This window comes from Oryx dammah, unplaced genomic scaffold (assembly GCF_014754425.2).
Source record: "Oryx dammah isolate SB20612 unplaced genomic scaffold, SCBI_Odam_1.1 HiC_scaffold_17, whole genome shotgun sequence".
NCBI lineage: Eukaryota > Metazoa > Chordata > Mammalia > Artiodactyla > Bovidae > Oryx > Oryx dammah.
Genome location: NW_024070201.1, coordinates 44,677,558 through 44,699,317, shown reverse-complemented (window position 1 = coordinate 44,699,317; position 21,760 = coordinate 44,677,558).

Here is a 21,760-nt window from a genome sequence, read left to right as displayed (position 1 = left end):
GAGTGAAAGTTGCTCAGATGTGTCCATACAGTCCATGAAATTCTCCAGGCCAGAGTGCTGGAGTGGGTAGCCTTTCCCTTCTCCAGGGGATCTTCCCAACCCAGAGATCAAACCCAGGTCTCCTGCATTGCAGGCAGATTCTTTACCAGCTGATCCATAAGGAAAGCCAATCATTTTATGGTGTCAGTTCAGTTCATTTGCTCAGTCGTGTCCGACTCTTTGCGACCCCATGAATCGCAGCATGCCAGGCCTCCCTGTCCATCACTAACTCCGGAATTCACTCAAACTCACATCCGTCGAGTCGGTGATGCCATCCAGCCATCTCATCCTCTGTCATCCCCCTTTCCTCCTGCCCCCAATCCCTCCCAGCATCAGGGTCTTTTCCAATGAATCAACACTTCGCATGAGGTGGCCAAAGTACTGGAGTTTCAGCTTTAGCATCATTCCTTCCAAAGAAATGCCAGGGCTGATCGCCTTCAGAATGGACTGGTTGGATCTCCTTGCAGTCCAAGGGACTCTCAAGAGTCTTCTCCAACACCACAGTTCAAAAGCATCAATTCTTCTGTGCTCAGCTTTCTTTATAGTCCAATTCTCACATCCATACATGACCACTGGAAAAAACATAGCCTTGGCTAGATGGACCTTTGTTGACAAAGTAATGTCTCAGGTTTTAATATGCTGTCTAGGTTACTCATAACTTTCCTTCCAAGGAGTAAGAGTCTTTTAATTTCATGGGTGCAATCACCATCTGCAGTGATTTTGGAGCCCAGAAAAATAAAGTCTGTTTCCACTGTTTCCCCATCTATTTGCCATGAAGTGATGGGACCAGATCCCAAGATCTTTGTTTTCTGAATATTGAGCTTTAAGCCAACTTTTTCACTCTCCTCTTTCACTTTCATCAAGAGGCTCTTTAGTTCTTCTTCACTTTCAGCCATAAAGGTGGTGTCATCTGCATATCTGAGGTTATTGATACTTCTCCCAGCAATCTTGATTCCACCTTGTGCTTCTTCCAGCCCAGCGTTTCTCATGATGTACTCTGCATATAAGTTAAATAAGCAGGGGACAATATACAGCCTTGACATACTCCTTTTAGGTCAGGTGGTGTGGTATTCCCATCTCGTGAAGAATTTTCCACAGTTTGTTGTGATCCACACAATCAAAGGCTTTGGCATAGTCAATAAAGCAGAAGTAGATATTTTTCTTTCTTTTTTTTTTTTTTTTTGCATTTCTTTTCCATGGGGATGGTCTTGATCCGTCTCATGTACAATGTCACAAACCTCCATCCATAATTCATCAGGTACTCTGTCTATCAGATCTAGTCCCTTAGTCTATTTCTCACTTTCACTGTATAATCAAAAGTGATTTGATTTAGGTCATACCTGAATGGTCCAGTGGTTTTCCCTACTTTCTTCAATTTAAGTCTGAATTTGGCAATAAGGAGTTCATGATCTGAGCCACAGTCAGCTCCCGGTCTTGTTTTTGCTGACTATATAGAGCTTCTCCGTCTTTGGCTGCAAAGAATATAATCAATCTGTTTTCGGTGTTGACCATCTGGTGATGTCCATGTGTAGAGACGTCTCTTGTGGGAGGGGGTGTTTGCTATGACCAGTGCGTTCTCTTGGCAAAACTCTACTAGCCTTTGCCCAGCTTCATTCCATACTCCAAGGCCAAATTTGCCTGTTACCCCAGGTGTTTCTTGACTTCCTACTTTTGCATTCCAGTCACCTATAATGAAAAGGACATCTTTTTTGGGTGTTCATGCTAAAAGTTCTTGTAGGTCTTTATAGAACCGTTCAACTTCAGCTACTTCAGCATACTGGTTGGGGCATAGGCTTGAATTACCGTGATATTGAATGGTTTGCCTTGGAAACGAACAGAGGTGATTCTGTCATTTTTGAGATGGCATCCAAATACTGCATTTCGGACTCTTTTGTTGACCATGATGGCTACTCCATTTCTTCTAAGGGATTCCTGCTGTTTCTACTGTTTCCCCATCTGTTTCCCATGAAGTGATGGGACCAGATGCCATGATCTTAGTTTTCTGAATGTTGAGGTTTAAGCCAACTTTTTCACGCTCCTCTTTCACTTTCATCAAGAGGCTTCTGAGTTCCTCTTCACTTTTTGCCATAAGAGTTGTGTCATCTGTCATTGATATTTCTCCCAGCAATCTTGATTCCAGCTTGTGCTTCCTCTAGCCCAGTGTTTCTCGATGTACTCTGCATATAAGTTAAATAAACAGGGTGACAATATACTGCCTTGACATACTCCTTTTCCTATTTGGAACCAGTCTGTTGTTCCATGTCCAGTTCTAACTGTTGCTTCCTGACCTGCATATAGCTTTCTCAAGAGGCAGGTCAGGTGGTCTGGTATTCCCATCTCTTTCAAAATTTTCCACAGTTTATTGCAATCCACACAGTCAAAGGCTTTGGCATAGTCAATAAAGCAGAAATAGATGTTTTTCTGGAACTCTCTTGCTTTTTCGATGGTCCAGCAGATGTTGGCAATTTGATCTCTGGTTCCTCTGCCTTTTTAAAAACCAGCTTGAACATCTGGTAGTTCACAGTTCACGTATTGCTGAAGCCTGGCTTAGAGAATTTTGAGCATTACTTTACTACCGTGTGAGATGAGTGCAACACCCTTATGGCAGAAGGTGAAGAGGAACTAAAAAGCCTCTTGATGAAAGTGAAAGAGGGGAATGAAAAAGTTGGCTTAAAGCTCAACATTCAGAAAATTAAGATCATGGCATCTGGTCCCATCACTTCATGGGAAATAGATGGGAAAACAGTGGAAACAGTGTCAGACTTTATTTTGGGGGCTCCAAAATCACTGCAGATGGTGATTGCAGCCATGAAACTAAAAGATGCTTACTCCTTAGAAGGGAAGATATGACCAACCTAGATAGCATTTAAAAAGCAGAGATATTGCTTTGCTAACAAAAGTCCATCTAGTCAAGGCTATGTTTTTTCCAGTGGTCATGTATGGATGTGAAAGGTGGACTATAAAGAAAGCTGAGCACTGAAGAATTGATGCTTTTGAACTGTGATGTTGGAGAAGACTCTTGAGAGTCCCTTGGACTGCAAGGAGATCCAACCAGTCCATTCTGAAGGAGATCAGCCCTGGGATTTCTTTGGAAGGAATGATGCTAAAGCTGAAGCTCCAGTACTTTGGCCACCTCATGCGAAGAGTTGACTCATTGGAAAAGACTTTGATGCTGGGAGGGATTGGGGGCAGGAGGAAAGGGGGATGACAGAGGATGCTGGATGGCATCACTGACTCGATGGACTCGATGGACATGAGATTGAGTAAACTCCAGGAGTTGGTGATGGACAGGGAGGCCTGGCGTGCTGCAATTCATGAGGTCACAAAGAATCGGACACGACTGAGTGACTGAACTTAACTCAACTGAACTGAGATGTTTTTCTAGAATTCTATTGTTTTTTCAATGATCCAACAGATGTTGGCAATTTGATCTCTGGTTCCCATGCCTTTTCTAAATCCAGCTTGAACATCTGGAAGTCCATGGTTCACATACTGTTGAAACCTGGCTTGGAGAATTTTCAGCATTACTTTGATAGGGAGATGAGTACAATTGTGCAGTAGTTTGAACATTCCTTGGCATTGCCTTTCTTTGAGATTGCAGTGAAAACTGACCTTTTCCAGTACTGTGGCCAGTGATGAGTTTTCCAAATTTGCTGGTATATTGAGTGCAGCACTTTGTTTAAACCATCTCTTGAGAATGGTTTAAAATTACTAAAAATACATTATTACTAACCTATCAACATGTAATGATTCTTCTCTATTGTTATACAATTGAACTGCTTTGGTTACTTGTTTTTTATTTTTAAATTTTTAGTTATCTCTTTATTAGTTTTTATTGGAGTATAGTAGCTTTACAGTGTTGAGTTAGTTTCTGCTGTACAAGTGAATCAAGTATACACATACATATATCCACTCTTTTTTAGATTTCCTTTCCATTTAGGTCACCACAGAACATTGAGTAGAGTTCCATGTGCTATACAGTAGGGTCTCATTAATTATCTGTTTTACACATAGTGGTGTATACATGTCAATCTCAGTCTCCTAATTCATCCCACCGCTATTCTCCCCAAGCTGTTTTTCAATAGCGTCTGTTTTAAAAACATAAATTTCAATTAATGAGATATCTTAAGTCAAAGGACATTAATATTTAACTCTTTTGGTATATACTTTAACATAATCCTTTTCCAGACAGGAGCCTTTCTTCTCCCCTCTCTCCTTCCCCTTAGTTTGTTCACTATGTCTGTGAATCTGCTTTACTTTCATAGATATATTCATTTGTACCATATTTCTTCAAGAAAGTTAGAGATACCATGGGACTATTTCATGCAAAGATGGGCTCGATAAAGGACAGAAATAGTATGGACCTAACAGAAGCAGAAGATATTAAGAAGAGGTGGCAAGAATACACAGAACTATACAAAAAAGATCTTTACAACCCAGATAATCACGATGGTATGATCACTCACCTAGAGCCAGACATCCTGAAATGTGAAGTCAAGTGGGCCTTACAAAGCATCACAATGAACAAAGCTAGTGGAGGTGATGGAATCCCAGTTGAGCTATTTCAAATCCTGAAAGATGATGCTGTGAAAGTGCTGCACTCAGTATGCCAGCAATTTGGAAAACTCAGCAGTGCCCACAGGACTGGAAAAGGTCGTTCCAATCCCAAAGAAAGACAATGCCAAAGAATGCTCAGACTACCGCACAATTGCACTCATCTTGCTCAGAGGGTAAAGCATCTGCCGATAATGCAGGAGACCTGGATTTGATCCCTGGGTCGGAAAGATTCCCTGGAGAAGGAAATGGCAACCCACTCCAGTATTCTTGCCTGGAGAACCCCACAGATGGAGGAGCCTGGTAGGCTACAGTCCACGGGGTTGCAAAGAGTCGGACCCGACTAAGCAACTTCACTTGCTCACACACTTGTAAAGTAATGCTCAAAATTATCCAAGCCAGGCTTCAGCAATATGTGAACCATGAACTTCCAAACGTTCAAGCTGGTTTTAGAAAAGGCAGAGGAACCAGAGATCAAATTGCCAACATCTGCTGGATCATGGAAAAAGCAAGAGAGTTCCAGAAAAATGTCTGTTTCTGCTTTATTGACTATGCCAAAGCCTTTGACTGTGTGGATCACAATAAACTGTGGAAAATCCTGAAAGAGATGGGAATACCAGACCACCTGACCTGCCTCTTGAGAAAGCTATATGCAGGTCAGGAAGCAACAGTTAGAACTGAACATGGGACAACAGACTGGTTCCAAATAGGAAAAGGAGTATGTCGAGGCTGCATGTTGTCACTCTGTTTATTTAACTTATAAGCAGAATACATCATTAGAAGTGCTGGGCTGGAAGAAGCACAAGCTGGAATCAAGATTTCCGGGAGAAATATCAATAACCTCAGATATGCAGATGACACCACCCTTATGGCAGAAAGTGAAGAGGAACTAAAAAGCCTCTTGATGGAAGTGAAAGAGGAGAGTGAAAAAGTTGGTTTAAAGCTCAACATTCAGAAAACGAAGATCATGGCATCTGGTCCCATCACCTCATGGGAAATAGGTGGGAAACAGTGGAAACAGTGTCAGGCTTTATTTTTTTTGGTCTCCAAAATAACTGCAGATGATGATTGCAGCCATGAAATAAAAATATGCTTACTCTTTGGAAGAAAAGTTATGACCAACCTAGACAGCATATTAAAAACAGAGACATTACTTTGCCAACAAAAGTCCATCTAGTCAAGGCTTTGATTTTTCCAGTAGTCATGTATGGATATGAGAGTTTGACTGTGAAGAAAGCTGAGTGCCGAAGAATTGATGCTTTTGAACTGTGCTGTTGGAGAAGACTCTTGAGAGTCCCTTGGACTGCATGGAGGTCCAACTAGTCCATCGTAAAGAAATCAGTACTGAATGTTCATTGGAAGGACTGATGTTGAAGCTGAAACTCCAATACTTTGGCCACCTGATGCGAAAAGCTGACTCATTGAAAAGACCCTGATGCTGGAAAAGATTGAAGGTGAGAGGAGAAGGGGACAACAGAGGATGAGATAGTTGGATGGCATCACCGACTCAATGGACATGAGTTTGAGTGAACTCCGGGAGTTGGTGATAAACAGGGAGGCCGGGCCTGCTGCAGTCCATGGGGTTGCAAAGAGTCAGACACAACTGAGCAGCTGAACTGAACTGAACTGAACCATATTTTAGATTCCACAAATAAGTGAAAGCATTGTATTTTCCTTTCTCTCTGACTCATTTCCCTTAATGTGATAACTCTGGGTCTATCCATGCTGCAAATAGCATTATTTCATTCTTTTTAATGGCTGAGTAATATATCATTAGGGGCTTCCCTGGTGGCTCAGATGATAAAGAATCTGCCTACAGTACAGGAGCCCCGGGTTCAGTCCATGGGTTGGGAAGATCCCCTGGAGAAGGATATGGCCACCCACTCTAATATTCTTGCCTGGAGAATTCCATGGACAGAGGAACCTAGTGAGGTATCCATGAGATTGCAAGGAGTCATACACGAGTGACCAACACACACACACAGAGAATATGTCATTGTGTACTTATACCATATCTTCTTTACCCATTCATTTGTCAAGAATACTAAATCTATCAATAATAATTACCCAGTTTGTCAAATTTCTTTTCATTTTATTTTATGAAAATGTATCATTTTATTTAATGGTAACTTACAAGAAACAAGTTTTAAAGTAATTAAATCCACTGTTCTTTGCTTTGTGATTTCTGTGTTTTTCACTCTTAGAAAAAGTTTCCTCTTCTGAGGGTTTACAGAATGCTCTTTTACAGTTTTTTTCTAGTTTAGTTTAGTTTACATTGCTTTAGTTTTATTTTGTCTTAATTTTAAGCACATCACTAAGTCATTTCAATTTAGCTTTAGTAAGTAAGTGAAGTTGCTCAGTTGTGTCCGACTCTTTGCGACCCCATGGACTGTAGCCTACCAGGCTCCTCTGTCCATGGAATTTTCCAGGCAATAGTACCGGAGTGGATTGCCATTTCCTTCTCCAGAGGATCTTCCTGACCCAGGGATCAAACCGGGTCTCCCACATTGTAGACAGACGCTTTACTGTCTGAGCCACCAGGGAAGTCCTTTTACCCCAAATACCTAACCAATTGTTCCAGAATCATTTATTGAATACTCTTCCCTTTACATTACTCATTTTTGGTGGAAATTTAACTATATATTAAATTCTTGCATATAAGAGTATTGGTTTCTGAAATGTTTATATTGCTCCATTGATCAAACTGTCAATTCTTGCCCTAGATACATAGCATCTTGATAACTAAAGGTTTATTGTAGGCTTTATTATCTTGTAAGACAAATTTCTCTTCATGACTCTTTTCATCTCATTTTATTTATCTTTCTGGAATTTCCATACTATTCAAGACTATACTTTAAAAAATGAGCTATATTTTTACTTTGTCCAGTGAAACTTAGAAGAACTCGAGAAAAAAATGTATCAGAATCACATTAAGCCTTTAAATTATTTGAAAAGAATTAAATAATTACCTTCACAATATTTAATATTCTCACTCAGGAACATGGTATATCTCTATTTATATTCTCCTTTTCTATCTCTCCATATATTTTCTAATTCTCTTCATATAGATAACACACAATTCTCTAATTTGTTTTTCACTGATTTCTTATTAGAGTTACTTATAAATTTGCCTAATTATTTTTGATGACACAGAATAAAATAACTTCACCATTATAATTTTTTCATCTTTGTAATTTGACTAAATTACTGCTGGTGAAAAGAAGCAGGTATTCATGTTTTGTGTTTATCTTTGCATCTGGACATTTTCCTAACTTCTCTAGTTAGTTTGAATGATATTTGTTAAAGTTTCTTGAGTCTTCTAGGCTACCAAATCAATAGTTTATAAAATATTTTCTCTTTAATAACTGTAGCTTATTTCCCTTAGCTTTATTATTGTTTTGCAAATTTACTTAGTTTAATTAAATAATAATGAAGACATTAAAGGTAATATTTTGTTCCTGAATATAAACATATATGTATATGTGTGTGTATATATATATTTCTGAAAATATATATTTCAGAATGCTGCCTCTAGATTTTGTTATTCATTGAAATGTTAAGGAAATGTCCTCCCTTGCTTATTTTCTAAGAAGACTTTCCTGAGGAATAGATATTAAATTTTGTTGGATAATTTTATAGCATCTGCAATAACAATTATGTTGCTTTTCTCCTCTGACCTATTACTAATGGACAATATTAATAAATTTACTATTAATAAGTGAATCTTATATTCTGAGATTAAAAACTATATACTATTTAGGAATATTATGTTTCTAATAGAGTAGTATATTGTTTTCATTGGTTTATTTAAGATTATTACATTTATCTCTGAAGTGTCATTGTGGCAATGGTGACAGGGACCCACGTTCCCTATATTCTAGGCGCCTCTTACCAGGAATCCTTTTTTTAATGGGACTAGCTAGCATATTTGGAGAAGGCAATGGCAGTCCACTCCAGTACTCTTGCCTTGAAAATCCCATGGATGGAGGAGCCTGGTAGGCTGCAGTCCAGGGGGTTGCGAAGAGTCGGACAAAACTGAGAGACTTCACTTTCACTTTTCACTTTCATGCATTGGAGAGGGAAATGGCAACGCACTCCAGTGTTCTTGCCCAGAGAATCCCAGGGACGGTGGAGCTTGGTGGACTGCCGTCTATGGGGTCGCACAGAGTCGGACACTACTGAAGCGACTTAGCAGCAGCAGCAGCAGCTAGCATATTATGATGTAAGTCTATAAGAGCAGAGAGCCTTGTTTTGTTTTTTGTTTTGTTTTATTTTAATTGAAGTGTAGTTGATCTACAATGTTGTATTAATTCTGCTGTACAGGGAAATGATTCAGTTGTACACATATATGTAATCTTTTTTACTTTCTTTTTCATTATGGTTTATCACAGGATATTGAATATAGTTCCCTGTATATTCTGAGATTCTGTATTTACTAGTTTGCACCTACAAACCCCAAATTCCCACTCCTTCCCTCTCCCATCCCATCTCCCCCTTGGCCCCCACAGATCTGCTCTCTGTGTCTGTGAGTGTGTTTCTGTTTCATAGATAAGTTCATTTGTGTCATATTTTAGATTCCACATAGGAGTGATGTCATATGGTATTTGCCTTTCTCTTTTTGACCTGCTTCACTTAGTATGGTAATCTCTATTTTCACAGATAAGCAATGCAATACTGCTCAGCCATATTGCATTGCTTATCTGTGGCACATCTTCTTTATCTGTTCACCTGTTGATGGACTTTTAGGTTGTTTCCACGTCTTGGCTACTGTGAATGGTTTTGGTATGAACATGAGGGTGCATGTATCTCTTTGAATTATATTTTTGCCAGTTATATGCCCAGGAGCGGGATTGCTGGATCATATGGTAATCCTTTTTTAGCTTTTTTGAGGAACCTCCATACTGCTTTCCACAATGGCTATGCCAATTTACATTGCCACCGACAGTGTGGAAGAGTTCCCTTCTTTCCACACTGTCTCAGCATTTGTTATTTATAGACTTTTTAATAATGGCCATGTTGACCAGTGTGAGGTGTTACCTCATTGTAGCTGTGTTGAGCATCTATTCATGTGCTTGTTGGCAATCTGTATGCCTTCTTTGGAAATTTAGGTCTTCTGCCAATTTTTTCGATTGGGTTATTTGGTTTTATGTGACTGAGTTGTACATGCTGTTCATATATTTTGGAAATTAAGCCCTTATTGGTCTCGTTGCAAATATTTTCTACTAGTCTGTAGGTTGTCTTTTCATTTTGTTTATAATTTCCTTTGTTGTACAAAAGCTTATAAGTTTGATTAGGTTCCATTTGTTTATTTTTGCTTGTATTTCTACTGCCTTGGGAGGCTGACCTAAGAAAATATTGGTACTGTTTATGTCAGGGAATGTTTTGCCTGTGTTCTCTTCTAAGAGTTTTATGGTATCATGTCTTATATTTAAGTCTTTAAGCCATTTTGAGTTTATTTTTGTGTATGGTGTAAGGGTGTATTCTTTTTTTTTTTTTACTTTACAATTCTGTATTGGTTTTGCCATACATTGACATGAATCCACCACGGGTGTACATGCATTCCCAAACATGAACCCCCCTCCCACCCCCCTCCCCACAACATCTCTCTGGGTCATCCCCGTGTACCAGCCCCAAGCATGCCGTATCCTGCATCGGACATAGACTGGCAATTCGATTCTTACATGATATTTTACATGTTTCAATGCCATTCTCCCTAATTTCATTGATTTACATGCAGCTGCCCGACTTTACCAACACCATTTGCAGAAGAGACTGTCTTTTCTCCATTGTATATACTTGCTTCCTTTGTCAGAGATTAATTGCCCATACGTGTGTGGGTTTATTTCTGGGCTGTCTATTCTGTTCCCTTGATCTGTCTGTCTGTTTTGTGCCAATCCCAGGCTGTTTTGATTACTGTGTGTGTGCATGCTAAGTCACTTCAGTCGTGTCCAACTCTTTGTGATCCCATGGGCTGTAGCCTGCTAGGCTCTTCTGTCCATGGGATTCCTCAGGCAAGAATACTGGAGTGGGTTGCCATGCCCTCCTCCAGGGGATCTTCTAATTCCAGGAATTGAACCCGAATTTCTTATCTCTCCTGCATTGGCAGGCATGTTCTTTACCACTAGTGCCACCTAGGAAGCCCATGATTACTGTAGCTTTGTAGTATTGTCTGAAGTCTGGGAGGTTTGTGCCTCCTGTTGTGTTCTTTTTCTTCAAGACTGCTTTGGCAATTCTGGGTTTTCTAATAGAGGTCTTTGTTTCATTTGCTGATGATTCATTTAAGACCTTAGAAGTATACCTGATAGAAAATTGGTATTCAATTAAATACTTGTCAAATGGATTAACGAATTCTCTGTTTTACTGATATTTACCTTCTTCAGTCGTTTTATACCTGACATACATTCTTTGATTCTTTGAGTCTTTACCTGAGGAACTGGAATAAAACATAGAAATTCATATATCATATGTACACATTTTCTTCCTAGTGAGTATGAGCATGGTGTACTTGTTGAGCTTTTAAATGCTGGAGGATATCCTTCTGTTACCACAAGAATATAAAAATAGCTGTTTGTGCAAAATTTTGCCATCAAAATTATACTATATGTTCCATTGTTTTCTGGTACTTAGCATTGCTGGGGAATATTGTGAAGCTGACATCTGTTTATTTGCTTATTCTTTTCTTTAAAGCCAGGATGCTTTATTCCTAACTTTTAAATACAATGACAAAAATACTACATTTGTTTTTTAAAAACATACCTATATAGGCACTGTGTTAGTTGCTCAGTCGTGTCCAACTCTTTGCAACCTGATGGATTGTAACCCACCAGCCTGCTCTGTCCATGGGGTTTTCCAGGCAAGAATACTAGAATGGGTTGCTATTTCCTTCTCCAACAAATCTTCCAGACCCAGGGATTGAACCCAGGTCTCCCACAGTTTTTTACCATCTGAGCCACCAGGGAAGCCATATGTGTACTATATAAAGTAAAAATCCCTCTACTTAGTCCTTCTATTTCCCTGGCACAGAACTCGTTCAGAATAACCTCACTCTTCAGATATAGCTTCTCTACCAGTTGTTTTCTCCTCTAGATTTGTTTTATATATATTATATGGATAGGTATTTTCTTCTTTCTGAAATGAGATTACACTCTTTTAACAGGTGCCTGAAAGAGAACTCCAAAAACATTTTGGAATAGAGACTGCCATTTTCTTCTCCATCTAGATGGCACAGAAATTAGCAATGAAACGAATTTTCTTGACTCACTGCTTGAAAGGCCCTTCCTGATTGTGTAAATATTAGAGGAGTAGGCACATGTCACCCTCAGGAAAAGGCATCATAGGTATTTTTGTGTCTTTACCAAAACTGCCTTTTCTCAATGTCCCTAGGTATGTGGACATTATCTGGTCTTTGAGTGGAAAGCGTGGGGCCCATGAAGCCCCATTTAATTGAATGGATGGAAGCTTCAACCCCTTCTCATTCAAGAATCAACCTTACTAAAATTTTAGAGGTGGATTAAGATGGTCCTATCTAGCACAAGGATCCCAAAATAAACAAAGAAGAAAATTTGAGCTTCCAGAAGATTAGGAAGTAATATATGTATGACAAAGCTGGAGAGGGAAAAGAGACCCAGCAACCTATCAGGTGGTTAAGATAGTATGCCATAGTACACAGTTTCCTCACCATTGATAAGCACCTAAAGAGGGAGAATGGCCAATATATTTCTAGAACAATGATACCTTCTATGAAATTTGAACATGTTTTCAATAAGACTGTAATTACCTTCTATATTCTGCTTTATTGACTAAGGCAAAGCCTTTGACTGTGTGAATCACAATAAACTGTGGAAAATTCTAAAAGAGATGGGAATACCAGACCACCTGACCTGCCTCTTAAGAAAGCTATATGCAGGTGAGGAAGCAACAGTTAGAACTGGACATGGAACAACAGACTGGTTCCAAATAGGAAAAGGAGTACATCAAGGCTGTATATTGTCACCCTGCTTATTTAACTTATATGCAGAATACATTATGAGAAACACTGGGCTGAAGGAAGCACAAGCTGGAATCAAGATTGCTGGGAGAAATATCAGTAACCTCAGATATGCAGATGACACTACCCTTATGGCAGAAAGTGAAGAGGAACTCAGAAGCCTCTTGATGAAAGTGAAAGAGGAGAGTGAAAAAGGTGGCTTAAAGCTCAACATTCAGAAAACGAAGATCATGGCATCTGGTCCAATCACTTCATGGGAAATAGATGGGGAAACAGTGTCAGACTTTATTTTTGGGGGGCTCCAAAATCACTGCAGATGGTGGCTGCAGCCATGAAATTAAAAGACGCTTACTCCTTGGAAGGAAAGTTATGACCAACCTAGATAGCATATTCAAAAGCAGAGACATTACTTTGCCAGCAAAGGTCCATCTAGTCAAGGCTATGGTTTTTCCAGTGGTCATGTATGGATGTGAGAGTTGGACTGTGAAGAAGGCTGAGCACCGAAGAATTGATGCTTTTGAACTATGGTGTTGGAGAAGACTCTTGAGAGTCCCTTGGACTGCAAGGCGATCCAACCAGTCCATTCTAAAGGAAATCAGTCCTAGGTGTTCTTTGGAAGGAATGATGAAACTCCAGTATTTTGGCCACCTCATGTGAAGAGTTGACTCATTGGAAAAGATTCTGATGCTGGGAGGGATTGGGGGCAGGAGGAAAAGGGGATGACAGAGAATGAGATGTCTGAATGGCATCACCGACTTGATGGACGTGAGTTTGAGTGAACTCCGGGAGTTGATGGACAGGGAGGCCTGGCGTGCTACAATTCATGGGGTCGCAAAGAGTCAGACATGACTGAGTGACTGAACTGAACTGAACTGAGCTCTAAAATTTAAATAGAAATCTGTTAAATAAAATAACCTAGTTTTTGGTACTTCAGGATATGAAAGAAGAGGAAAAGACTCCATTGCAAACCCCAAAGTGAAGAAAAGCTATCAGGGGCAGGCTATGATGAGGAAGTGATGGATGGACTCATCTAAACATAAGCCCTCCATGGAAATCTAAGAGATTATACTAGTGGAAGAGGTAGATGTAATTAATACTTTGTACAGTATTGAGATAGCTGCACGAACCATCTTATTTTGATATTATGAAAAGTGTAGGACTCAAAAGATGGGAGAGTTTTCAGCTTACAAGTACTTGACAATAAGTGATTCTCATCTGTCCTAATAGGTATAGTGAACAGCCTCTAGGAGGGCCCCAGTGACCCCACTTCCTTGTATCATCCCTCGCCTTGACTGTGGGCTTAATTTAGTGATTAACTTCTAGTGAATAAAATGCAGCTAGAAGGTGATGGAATGTCACATCCAAGATTAGGTTATGAAAGGACTGTGGATTTCATTTTAGACATTCTCTCTTACTCATCCTGAGACAAGCAAGCTGCAGTGTTGTAAACTGCCCAGTGGGGAGACCCACCTGGCAAGGAATTGAGAGAGGTCTCCAGCCAATAGTCAACAAGAAACTAAGGCTCTCAGTCCAACAGCTTACAAGGAACTGAAGTATGCAAACAACAACATGAGTGTGCTTGGAAGGAGATTTTCCCCAGTTAAGCTTTCAGATGAGAACGTAACCCTGATTTATGGCTTGACTACAACTTCATGAGAAATCTTATGCCAGAACCGAACTAAGTAACACCTGGATTCCTGAACCACAGAGACTGTGAGAAACTAAATGTGTGTTGTAAGTTGGTGAGTTTGGAGGGTAATTTGTTATGCAATGACAGATGATTAATTCAGTTAGAAAGATAATCAAATGTGTGTCACAAATAGTTGATTGTTTGGACAAAGATTGATTTGGGATTCTGCATGGAATCAAAAGTTTAATCAAGTCAGAGTTAGGAAATACAACGATATGTTCAAGGAGGATGCGTCATCATACAGAGCAGTAACCCATGGGATATTATAAGGAACCATCCATTTCCATGATTCCACTGGCTTCTTAAGATATATATGTAAATATGTTTTAGAAGAGACAAAGGCTTTGGTGGAACCTAGTGAGACAACTCTGACTTGTCTTTCCTCCCCTCCCAATGACATCCCATGAAAACACAAAGTTACATAGGAATATTGGTCCAAAATCCAGTGAAGTGAAGTGAAGTAGCTTAGTCATGTCCGACTCTTTGCGACCCCATGGACAGTAGCCAACCAGGCTCCTCCGTCCATGGGATTTTCCAGGCAAGAATACTGGAGTGGGTTGCCATTCTTTCTCCAGGGAATCTTCCCAACCCAGGGATCGAACCTGGGTCTCCTGCATTGTAGGCAGACGCTTTACTGTGTGAGCCACCAGGGAAGTAAAGCCACTAATCAAAGTACAGAGGGGGCCTTTAATGAGAATGCCTAGCAGTCCAGGGCTTTCACCTGCCAATGGCTGCAGAAGAGCCTCTGTCCTTGCACCCCTCCCCCTTCCAAACCCATACAATGGTCTCCTCATTACTAAGTCTCTTTCTGCATGCTTTTAGGGAATTCAATTTCCAGGATAGCTGAGGACATATGTAGACAGATGGTGGAGCAATGTATCCAGAGATATCAAGTTGATAGCATAAAAGAATAGAGACAGAAAGCACTGAAGCCTCCTTGCTCTGATCAGTACATCTTTTTATTATAGCCATAGGCTGTTACAAGGTACTCTCAATGTTTTCCATCCTTATATTTGTCATGTTATAATCCTAAAAAGTAATCAATCTTCAAATACATAATTGCAGTGTTCTAGTCTGTTGTTAATCTGTGATTTTATATAATATTCACATTACAAGTCTATTTCTAGAATCTGCCTGCAACAGGGCCTGGTTAGTCAGATAATGTGGTTTTGCAGTTTGCAAAGCAAAACTCTAGGTTCTAGACTGCCTGGGTTTGAGTGCCATTTCTCATGCTTACTGGCTGTGTCACTTGGGCAAGTGACTTAATCTCTCCAGGCTTCAGCCTCCTTCCTTTTAAGCTAGAGATAATAATAGCACTTACCTGATAGCATTATTCTGAGGATTCAGTGAGTTATTCCTTATAAATTGCTTAGACAGCAACATCTCCACAAATGGGTTTGCTCTGTTAGCCATTAGTTTCATCACAGAATAGCAAATGCTGGGGGAGAGTAGGGGTGTTGGTGGACAAGAAAAGAAACCTTCAACTTCTCAGTACAGAGAAGTTCCTTTGCCTCAGGAGTCAGCCTGACCCAGAAACAGTGTTAGTGGTGTGACATAAAGCTGTTTCACATTCCCTGAAAATCCCAGATTAATATTAATACTCATGAGGTATTCTCTGGAGGCCCAGACTTGGACCTGCTTCCATCTTAGCCCTGTTGGGCCTTATTTCATACATATTCACTCAGACAAGTATGGCTTAAGCTGGGGAAAAAGTCAGCTTATTGGTCCTTTGTTTTTTATTTTATGGTTCTGTCTTTCTTTTGGAAAACAAATAATTTATTCTCTTGCCCCTCAGGGAGCAGAGCAGGTCCTACACTGAAAACAACTGTCTATGGAAAAAAGGACAACAGTTTTTTTTCAGACAACAGTTCTTCTAAAACAACATCGTCTCTTCAGTGGAGAAAATCAAGCTTTCTTGCTTGCTATTTTCTCAATACTCTAAAAACAAACAAACCAAAGACAGCTCATGAGACTGGTAGTTTTCTTGTGATTATCCTTATCTCAAGCTTCATAGTGAATGGAATCCTCCCCCCCAGGAGTACGGATGGAGGCACGGATGGAGGCCCAAGTACTGAGTAGCAAGAGACATGAGACACTCCCCATCCTCCCAACCCCCTTACCCCACCCTCCCAACCCCCTTACCCCCCCTCAGGCATGTTCTCTTGGATAAACTCTGCTAACTTGAAGGAAGACCTCTGGTTTGAGGTTGGGCTGAGAATTCTGCAGAGCATTCCGTTCTTCTAAAGAACTCCCTTCTTCTCACTGGACTAATCAACACACAGAAGCCTATACTTGTGTGCACGTACTATTCTGCGTTTCAGTTACTCCCTTACGGTTTGTGTGTTTGTGTGTGCACACACACTCTGCTCTCCTATAAATGTATCTCTGAGACACATTCACACATACATGCATATGGTGGTCATGTCCAAGGTGTTAGTGTCAGAATCATGGAGGGGTGAGGGGCTTACATCAGTTCAGAAAAGGAAGCTTCTTAATAGATTATGATCAAAGTAAAACTGAGACACAGTCCTTCCCAACTCCTTTGGCAAGATTCATGAGGTACAGTGCTAGGCCAGGAATAGCTCCCTGCAGGGATTTTATATTTATCTTTAAAGTCAGTTGTTTGAAGTCTTATCAATTTGAGGCAAGGAATATCTACCTGATTCTGAGATATACGAATAGGAGCAAAAGATGAATTTCAGTCATCAGCCAGTCAATATGCATTTAACTGATGCCTGCTGTGGCCCAGGCAGTACCCTGAACACTAGGAGAGAATGATGATTGAAACACAATTCCTACCTGTCATAGCAATATGGAAGATGAGACTAACACATAGAAAGCAGACTACTCCAAGATCAATGTTATATTGTCAGTGTCCAAAATGATCTTATCTCATCAAACACATTAATTTTGGCAGTGGGTCGCTGATGTCCACAAGGTCACTTTCTTATGGCCATACAACCAGGTAATAAATGAATGCTTCTTGATGAAATTACTCTCTCCATCCTTCTGCATTGTTCTGTAATTCTACAAAAAAAAAAAAAAAACTTGACATAACCCTGTGTTTTAGCCAGGTACCACCTGTCTGTCCCTCCCTAATCCAGGATTGTGAGTTGCCACAAGATGGGAACCTGATCTTAGACACTTTCAAAGTTCACCGTGACTGGCAGAGTCATCATTATCCATAAGGTGTGCAATTCGTCAGCCTAAAGTGATCTGAAATAGTCTGGGTGATATTGCTCTTGGCCCAGGGCTCCATTCATTACACAGAGAAGCAGCACAGACAGTAAAGAACTAAATCCTGGATACAAACTCAAGGTAAAATGCTTCAACCTTGTCATAAAAATTACAGGTATATTTCCAAGCCCTTCTGTTTTCTTACCCATTTTGACCTCAGTTCTTGTATAATTTTACAGACAAAGGTAATGCATTCTCATTTCAGCCAGCAGGAAAAAGGTCAGGTTCCTCAGGTGCGTTTGACTCTTCATATTCAGAGACAGAATCATTGAAAGGTTTTGGTATATTTCTCCTAAGGGTTTTTCAAATTTAGGCCAAGTCACTCAATCATCAAACGTTGATTTCAACAAGAATTAAAAAAAAAATAACCTGCTCTTTGCCAAATACTAGGCAAATAGTTGGCTAGAAATTTGCTTAGCTGAATTATTGAACACTTTAGGCTCAGAAAAAAATAAAAAACAGCAGTTATATTATTTTCCTTGTGCTACTGTAACAAATTGCCACAACCTTGGTGGCTTAAAACAACAGAAAATTTTCTTTCACATTTATAGATAGTGGAAGTCCAAAAACAAGTTAGCACAGCCACAGTCTTTCTGGAAGTGCTAGGGCACAATCCTTCCTGCCTTCTCCTAGTTTCTGGTAGCTCCTGACAATTCCTTAGCATTCCCTGACTGATTATCAATGTAGTACTCCAGACCCTGCCTCTGTCATTTCTCTATCTGTCTCTGCATTCTCTCCTCTTCTTAGAAGGAGCCCACCCTAAATCCAGGATGGCTTCCTTTCTAGATCTTAACTAATTGCATCTGCAAAGACCTTGTTTCCAAATAAGGTCACATTTTTAGGCTCCAGGTGGGCATGAATCTTGGGGGGACACCATTCAACAGCTGTCATTGCACTTTGCTTGCTGGAGTCTGCATTGATAAGACTGATAGTAAATGAGCTGACAGTGGAGGGAAGCTTACCTTTGTTTCCATGAATGAGTTCCTCCCATCTGACTTCTGATTCTTCACAGTCTTACGCTCTGTCCTATGTGTATCCAGACTCATACTGCTCACTAGGATTCTGAACTCCTGATTCGCATGATTCTTTTTTTTCCTGGCACTTTATTTGTATTTTTAATGGAAGGGTATTGTTTTACAGAATTTTGTGGTTTTCTGTCACACATCAACAAGAATCAGCCATAGGTATTCCCATGTCCCCTCCCTCCCGAGCCTCCCTTCCATCTTCCTTCCCATCCCACCCTTCTAGATTGTCACAGAGCCCCTGTTTGAGTTCCCTGAGTCATACAGCAAATTCCCATTGGCTGTCTATTTTACATATGGTAATGTAAGTTTCCATGTTACGCTTTCCATACATCTCACCCTCTCCCTCCTCCTCTCCGCCCTGTCCATAAGTCTGTTCTCTATGTCTGTTTCTTTATTGCTGCCCTGAAAATAGGTATCAATATCATCTTTCTAGATTCCATATATATGCATCAGTATATGATATTTATATTTCTCTTTCTGACTTCACTCTTTATAATAGGCTCTAGGTTCATCCACCTCATTAGAACTGACTCAAATGTGTTCTTTTTTATGGCTGAGTAGTATATTCCATGTATATATGGACCACTGCTGCTTTATCAGATGATTCTTTTACATATGACACTGGTTGTCATGTGTTTGCCAAGCTACTGACCTATGCTCTCGTGAGTACCCTGGCCCATCTGGACTTGAGTATTGCCCTTTTTTCATTCAAGAAATATTCACTGCACACTTCCAAGTGTCAGGCACTGTCTTGAATGCTGGATTCTCAGCAATGACAGACAAGGTCTGTACCCTCATGAGGAATAAGGGAGGGAAATAAGCCCAACAGCAAACAGATAGTGGGTGCCCAAAACAGTATCTGGCACATAATTGTTGTTCAGTGAATATTTGTGGTTTGACAGAATGAGCAGGAAAGTTTCTGGTAGTGACAGTGATATGAAGGAAATAGATTTGATGAGAAATAGAACATTTAAATAAGGTCAATATGGAAAGTTTCTCCAGGAATATCTTGATTAGACTGAAGTGTGAAGAAAAGGAAGGGGCTAGCTGGAGAGAAGGTATGTCTAAGGTAGAGGAAAGAACAAGTGAGTTCTGCCAGAATATCACTGAGTTGAGAACAAACTGGGGGTGGGGGGTAGAAATAGAACAATTTGACAGAGGTAAACTGAGCAAAAGTGAAAGTGTGAGTTGTTCAGTCGTGTCCAACTTTTCGCAACACCATGGATTGTAGCCTGCCAGGCTCCTCTGTCCATAGAATTCTCCAGGCAAGAATACTGGAATGGGTTGCCATTCCCTTCTCCAGGGGATCTTCCCAACCCAGGGATTGAATCCAGGTCCCCTACATTGCAGGAAAACTACCATCTGAGCCACTCTGGACCTCCAAACTGAATAAGGGGAAGACTAATTCACGATGGTGTCGTAAAGGAAGAGGGAAGCTTGGTTATACAATGGAGATCAGACAGAGAAGTTTGGGCCTACTTTCCAAGGCAACTGGAAGCCATTTGAAGTTTAAGCAGTGGGTCAATCGATTTAACTCATGAATTGAAAGATTGTCGTAACTACTCTGAGGAGAAAATACTATCAGAGGCAAGATTTGAGGAAGGAAGACAGTTTAGGAAGTGCATCAGTTAGAATGTTTTTGCACATAAACAGGTCGTAGGTGTAAAAGATATTGATCCCTTCAGTCCTTAGTGTAACCAGGAAAGGACAGGGCTGGCCAAAGCCACAAGGTTGGTCTGTCTACAAATAGATCCATCCATTAACCTGAATAAATAGCATCATTTTCTGTGTGACATGATGTGAACAAGACTGGAAAGTACTGCTCTAAAGAATATTTTTCATGTTTTCTGCCTATGCAGTTTCTTTTATACACTCTGTGTCTGGAGAATTTTCTCACTGTGGCACCCAGTCTCTGAGATGTCTTCCAATGATCCCCAAATCCTGGTATTTACACTGCCGTGTAGTCCCCTCCCACACTGTACCAAGTTTAGTTTCTGTAAGTAACAGAACATGACAGAAGTCACTTCTAAGATTAGGTACTAAAAGAATGTGGCTTATATCTTGCCCTCTATCTCTCTTGGGTCACTCACTCTGGGGTAGCCAGCTGCCATGTCTTAAGAATATCCAGGTATCCCTGTGGAGAGCCCACATGGCAGGGAACTAAGATGTCAGCCAGCCAATAGCCAACCAGCAAACCTTGAAAGCAGCCCCAGTCAAGCCTTCAGGTGATATAGCCCTGGCTTGACTGCAACCTCATGAAAGACCTTGAAACACAACCACTCAGCTAAGTTGCCCTCAGGTTCCTGAGCTCAGAAACTATGAAATACCAAATGTCAGTTTTAAGTTACTAAGTTTTGGGCTGATTTGTTACATAGCAATAGATAACTACGGTATCCCCACTCTGAGCCGTGCCACTCCAAGGTGGAAGCCAGAAACTCTTTTTACTTGGCTTCCCTTATAGCTGGGGTAAAGGCAAGTGACCTGAACTTTGCCAGTCTAACCCATCTGACCCAGTTCAGGAAATGATGACACGAAGGAGGAGAACTGATTCTGGGATCGGTGGTAGAGGGAGATTCGGCTTCCAGAGGAGGCAGGAGTAAAGGTGCTAGTGCTAACTCTCACACCCAGCCTTAGTCTCTGTGGTCTGCTTTGTCTGCCCCAGGGGTGGCAGAAGTGGTGAGGTGTCCACTGAAGCCGTCTGCTGATGTCTCATGGATAGTCTTCCTGGATTCCAAACCTGATGTACTCCAACTCTAGGACATTCTTTCACACTTTCTGTTTAAACTATTTAGTGGGCTGTGTTTTTTTGGCAACTAGGAACTCGGACACAGAAGTCTTTGAAATCAAGAAGACACTGCCTCAGAGTGGCTTAGATAATGTGGAAATGAATTGCTTCCTATCACAAAAAGGCTGCAGAGGTATCCCATCAAGACTCTGGGTCCACTTAACTAGAACTTTAGAGGCTGTGCCCTTCTCTCAAAGTGCATTCCATCCTCCCTGGCTGGTCACAGTTTGGCTGTGGCATTTCTGGTCATCAGATTAGATACAACAATGTCCAGAGGTTGAAGCAGGCTATATTTTCCTTGTATCCCTTTTGTAAGAGTGAAGAACCTTATTCAGGAGCCTTCTATAAACTTTCCTTCATGTCTTATTGGCCATAATGTGATCAGGTGCTCCATCCTTAAGCAGTCACTGCTTTAGGAGAATGGTATACCACTGTTGCCTTGG